Source organism: Solanum stenotomum, chromosome 10 (assembly GCF_019186545.1).
Source record: "Solanum stenotomum isolate F172 chromosome 10, ASM1918654v1, whole genome shotgun sequence".
In the NCBI taxonomy this organism is placed as follows: domain Eukaryota; kingdom Viridiplantae; phylum Streptophyta; class Magnoliopsida; order Solanales; family Solanaceae; genus Solanum; species Solanum stenotomum.
This window is the reverse complement of record NC_064291.1, coordinates 5,240,533-5,247,090: the sequence shown is the minus strand read 5'-3', so window position 1 is coordinate 5,247,090 and position 6,558 is coordinate 5,240,533.

The window sequence follows — 6,558 nt, the reverse complement described above, 5'->3', positions numbered from 1 at the left end:
ATTTCACTATCTCTAATAGTCACTTATTTGAACCATTGTGAAAGGTTACTCCGTTAATAATTATTCAATGAAAATGTAAATTAATCGAAATTTAGATATCGAACGATGAGTGAAAATAATAATATAATGATATATGGTTTGACTGGTTGCAACATAACTTGGAAATTTAATTTTTTTTTACTTTTGGTGCTTTCCCTATAAAATGTCGTTTACATAACCGACCTTCTATAGGTCACTATTTGGCCAATTAATATGACTCGCATAAACAGCAAAACTTTGGAAATGAGAAGATGAAGATGATGTATGGTATTTGATTGATGTCCGATTAATTCAGATATACGTTAATAAATTTTACTTTAAAAGGTAAAGTATTTTTCTATCAAAAGAGATCCAATATTTAGAATTCAAATTGAGACATATAATTAACATTATACGTTGTTGGAACGGGGTTGAAAGTATATGACATCACACATGTTTGAGTTTTTCATTGACGTGCACTGATTTGAAATTACTACTATAACTATACTAAAAGTTGAAACTTGAAACTTAAAAACGCTTAGTTTTGACTTAAGTTCCTTACATGACATGTTCTTCTCCCTAATGGAATGAAGCGCGTTCCATTCTAATACAATTATATTTTTTAATACTTTATCGAGATTCAATGGGATAATCACTATGCTAGCTAGTTGCATGCATGCTATGTGTTTAATCGAACCACAAACAAATATAATATGTTTATTATGAATTTTGATTGAACTTAGTATTTTCAATACAAAATACATAAATTTATGTAAAAGATACTAAAATTTTAACAAGTGCTAAACGCAGAATCCACATTTCCAAAAGTAGAATAGGTTTAATGATAAGATTGAAGAAGTTAGATCAGATCAAATTCAAATTTTAGATCCGTCTATGACTCAGACCTCTAAAAAGTGTCTATTCAACAAGAGAAGAATCTTAATGTTTTATCCTTGAGATTCTAGTGGATTTTAATTGACTTTTTAATCTCTTAGTGGATGTTAATTAATTAATTTATTCTATAATCTCGATGGATTAATAATGTTTAGACTTTATATTTCTAACTAAATTATGTATTATGGAAGCATGGATAATGTTTTTTTTTTGAGGTAAAAAGCCAAATTAAAGTGGATTTACTTGAGACAAATTAAAAAATGTTGGGCGGTTAATTAGTGACTAATTAGATGAAAATTCTCTAATGGATTTGACTGTGGAAAGACATTTCAATTTCAAGCCTGATTCATCCCAAATACATGTTTCTTATCTAATAAGTATATTATACCTTTCACACTTGAGAGTTAAACACATTTTTTTAACTACAATTTTTATATATTTTTAAAATATTTTAAATTATTAATTATTATAACTTATAATATTTATTTTATGTTCATAGTTATGATCAAAATTAGAAAAAAATTGAATCTTGAAATTTGGTTTATTCTCTAAGTTAATGTGTGAATATTGCCACCTACTACCTAACAGATCATTTTATGGTACTTTTATTATAAAAGTGGATAGGCACTAGTTGCCTTCTGCTTCAAAATTTGAAGTATTTTGATAAACTTTAAACATCCGATTCATGTACGACTTTTGTTTGAGTTTAAATCATGATTAAATATATCACGTACTTATTTGATGAATTTAGTAAAGAAGTATACTAAAATTGTATTGTTACTATTTGCTATAGTTTTTTATACAATAATAAGTCTTTTTATCTTAATATAAGCAGTGTAAGAGCAAATGTTTTAGTTTGATTTCTAGGAACAACATGCTACATGTAATAATGTCAAATAATCAAAATCGAATGGTGATCGAACACAGTATTTGTTACAAATTTGAGAAAGAAATAAATACCGTACCTTTACTATAGTTATTCCTTGTAGCATATTAAACATTTGATTCTAACAAGTAGTATAATAGATAGTTAAGATCATGATTTCATTTTCAAAAACAACATGCTATGTGTGAGTCGTGACAAGTATCGAGAGTGAGAGGGTTATAGCTTTAAAGAGTAATGTTAATATCCGACCTATGACAACACCTGATTTATTAGAGATGGCTCGAATCGAGATCATCTTGAACATGACACTTGTTAGACAATAAGTTGCGCTCTTACGCCCATCCGAACAACTATTATTTTTTCTTTTTTATTCTTTTACTATACATTTTTAAAAAGTAAGTTTATCATATGAGAAAAAGAATAGAGTTTTTTTTTTTTTGTATAAATAGATATATCCCTAAAGAAATCAGACTTCATTCTTTTATTAAGGAAATAAATAACTGAAAATAAGCGACAATCAAATAAAAATGTTATCGCAATTCTTAATTAATGAACTAAATGTTTGTTTAGCTCTACTTTTTTAGGTAATAAGTCTCTGATCCATCACTAACCCATATTATATAATAGCCAATTTTGTCTAAATCTGTAATCCTTTGACTTGTTCACTATAAAATATTTATCACTTTTTGCTTTTGTAAAGCTAAACCAAGTGAACCTTTTAAAAAATCCCAACTTATAGGATCTCCATCTTTTGCTTCTATTTAACTAATAATAATAATCTAATCTAATCTCAAAAATAAATTAATATACTTTAATTTAGAAATAATAACACTTTGGTTCCTTAATAATTGATAAATTCTAATTTTGATCTTCGTAATATATGACTAATTCCATATAACCTTCGTTAATTTTAATGTGCAATTTTTATTCCTATGTAATTTCACAAATTAAAATTAATGAAGACACGTTAAATTTTTTTATACCCAAATATCACAAAAATTAAAATTTAAATAAATTTTTTTATTCATAAATGGGGGACCAAAAGTACTACTATCATCTCTATAATTGAACTTTTTGAACTTTGATTAAATTATCTTGATAAGTGAAAAGCATCAAATAAATTGAAATTGAGAAAATAATCTTAGTGGAAAGAGGAAACAAGGAAATAATTCTTTTTTATTTTAGATATTTTGTCCTCTCTTAACTTAGGTTGAGGAAAAGACAACAAAAAGGACAAATACTAGTATATATATCAACACAACTAGTTTTTAAAATTTATTGTTTTTGTTGTTGGGAGCATTAATGGTGGTGGGGTTGAAAGGATGGTTGAGTAGTTTATTCTTTTCACAACATGTTAGATAGTTCCTTCATTCATATTTTATTTTATTTGAAATTTCCATATATGGAAAATAAAATAAAAAGAAATAGACTAGAAACGATATATTCATATTAATGATAGAAACATAATTTAAATGTTCGTAGAGGAGAAAATGAATTGTTGGATTCATATACTTGGTTCGTATGATATTTTTTTGAAATTTTCATGTATAGAAAAGAAACTTAAAAAATAGACTAAAAATGATTCATGTCAATTAGAGAGGCATGAATAATGTTTCACTGGATTGATGTAGATCTAGTAGATAGGACAATGATCCACCAAATTTACATAAAGAATCTACAATATGAGCATAATAAATTGCGTATAAAAGAAACATGAAAATATAGTAACTCATGATAGAAATTAATCCTTCGGTTCATAAGAATTTTTTTTTGAACTTTCCATATATAGAAAAGAAACAAAGAAATAAATCTGAAAGGATTCATGTCAATTACAGAGGCGTGGTTGATGCGTCACTGAATCGATGATGGAATCGTAGATAGGGAGAGTGATTTGTCGAATTCATATCTTAAATTACGTATGATAATAAAATGAATTGCTTCTACTTTCGAAAGTAAAACGTATAAAGAATGATATCTGATCCCATTCTTCCGATGGTTATTAGGATATCTTTGCTTTGATCACGACTTTGTTTAGTCAATCTCTTCGGCTCATGTTTCCAAATTAGCTATTGATGAATTGATTTTAAATGAATAAAATTGGAATATGAACAAAATACAGAGAAATAACGATTACTTTGAAGTTCCGTAAAAAAAAGATCTATCATGAAAGAAGTTACGAGAGATATGTACCTAGGAAGTTTCGAGTTCATAGTAGTCATGAAACGAAAATTAAACTTTAGAATTTAATTTCCTTTTATTTCTTAACAATATGATCAAACATAAATTATTGATATATTATTCTATGTGCTTTTGGGGGTTGTACCATGTGTCTCACAATATGTACCTAATTGCAACTCATGACAGTTTTCGTTTGTCCACTGGCTTCTTAAAAATCAAACATAAACAAATGTTATATAGTTTTGTAGAATTTAACTTATATATGTACTATATCAGGTCACCAAAAAATACCTATAAATTATGATCTATAAAAAGTTGAATTCATATTTTGAAAATAAGATAAATTTCCCTACTTTGTAAAACATGTAAAGATCAAATAAAAAAAATTGTAGCATCTATGTATATAAGTTAGTATTCATCTATGAATAATATTATAAGATCACGAAAAAATACTTATAAATTACTCTCTATGAAAAGTGAAATTCATAATTTAGAAAATTAAATAAATTTCTTACTCTTATATAATAGGTAAATATTATATAATGTATAATTACTCATACTATATATATATATATATATACACTTATCTATTCTTTAGAGTACTAGCACTATATATTCTCTGAGTTTTTCTTGTGTACTTTTTTTCAAAAAAATAATAATGAAATATTGTTAGCACTATTTATATATCTTATACACTTTATATTTCTTTATTGATCAAGTTGTGGCAGCCCCATCAATTTAATTCAAACGATTAAACATCATCTTTCGGCACAACATAATAATTATAGGGGCGGAGCTAGGAGGGTTCATTTGAATTTCCTTTGATGAAAAATTATATATTTATATACAATTAAAATCATTTTTTGTGTATATATAATAAATGTCGAATTTCATTTGACTTTTCACGTATTTATATTTTTATATTTTGAATTTCCTTAATAAAAATTATGGTTTCATCAATGTTAATTACGGGTAGAGTTACACATTTAGTGAGGGATTATTTTATGTCAATTTCTCATAATTATATGAAGAAGACAAAATTAAAATTACAAAAGTAATAGACATTCCTTTCCTTAATTTTGTAAAATATCATATTCTTTTAAATAATTAATCATATAATTAGAATATTCGTATAAGATAAGTATTTGACACATTTGGGGTGATAGAAAGGAAATATGAAGTGTCTTAATATTATTTTAAGCGGTTTCATTAAAGGAAAGTAAAAGGTAAAGGATAATTTACTTATTTCTATGGAACATTAGTTAAGTATTTAACAATAAATAAAAAATTATCTTCTTTGTCCAATTTAAAATGGCTAATTAGGAAAGTTGAAATGGAGAGATACCTAACCAATTCCACTTAATTATATTCATATTTAATTATTTACTTCATTACTCTTTTAGTGTATAGGCCAATGAGGCTGTATGATTCTCAAATTAGTCAAATATGGTTGAATAATTTATAGGGATGAAAGTCAAAGTACGATAACGTTAGAGGTTTATAAGACTCGACAAAAGGAGAAATTTTTGATAAAAAAACTATAATATGAGTCTAAATTAATTGAGTCGAGAGTAAAAGTATAAGCAGAATAAGTGGTTCAGATGGAAAAAATGAAATTTGTTTTGATAAGAATTAATAAGTATAGAGTCGAGAGTCATAGTATGAAAAAATTAATAAGTGTTAAGGTCGGAGACACTTAAGCTAATTTTCTTAGTGTTAGATTCTCATCAATGTTTGCGTTAAGCAAGTCCACATTAGACATGGATCTAGATCAACTCTTTCAACCCTAATCAAATTTTAATTTTAATTTATTTTTCTTATATTTTGTTTAATTTAAGAATGAATACGTTTAACATGTAAAAAAAATTAAGAATATTTAGTTAGAAGGAAATTTGGGAAAGTTAAAACTTTACTGTCTACAAGTGTGAACGCTATTCATTATTTTTTCTTTTGTTTCTATCTTTCGTTGAAATGATAAAAATATGGTCTCATTCTTATAGACTAAAAGTGACATTTAATTAGTAGTTTGAATAATTGTTTAAAAGACGTTCTTAATTATTACTTCAAAAACTTTTTATTGTGCCCATCATATCATAGAATTTTTTTTACGTAATGCATTTGAATTTTGAAAAAAAACTTTTATGTACGTGTTATATACATATTTGCTATGTATGCAAGAATTTCTTTTTCGAATGCTTACGAGTATTCACACGTTCCATTCAGTTCATTTAAAGGTTAATTTATGAAAAAAATTGATAAAAAATGTTTTAATTTTTTTTAATTTGATAGAGAAAATAAATCAATATATTAGGTAAACAAGAAAAAAAAAAAATTAAAACTTGATGTGTTTAATTATGACTCATTGTTATCTACCCAAGCTCATTTTAACTGGTCTGACCTGAGTTATTTGAGTCGAGAATCTTTCGGAAACAATCTTTTTACTTTCATAAGACAGTAATAAAGTACACATACGCTTTACCTTTTTCAAATTTTGTCCACATATGAAATTACACTAGGTATATTATTGTTGTTAATTAATCCTTGGTTCCAAGATATGCAATAAATTTTCTTTTAAAACTGAA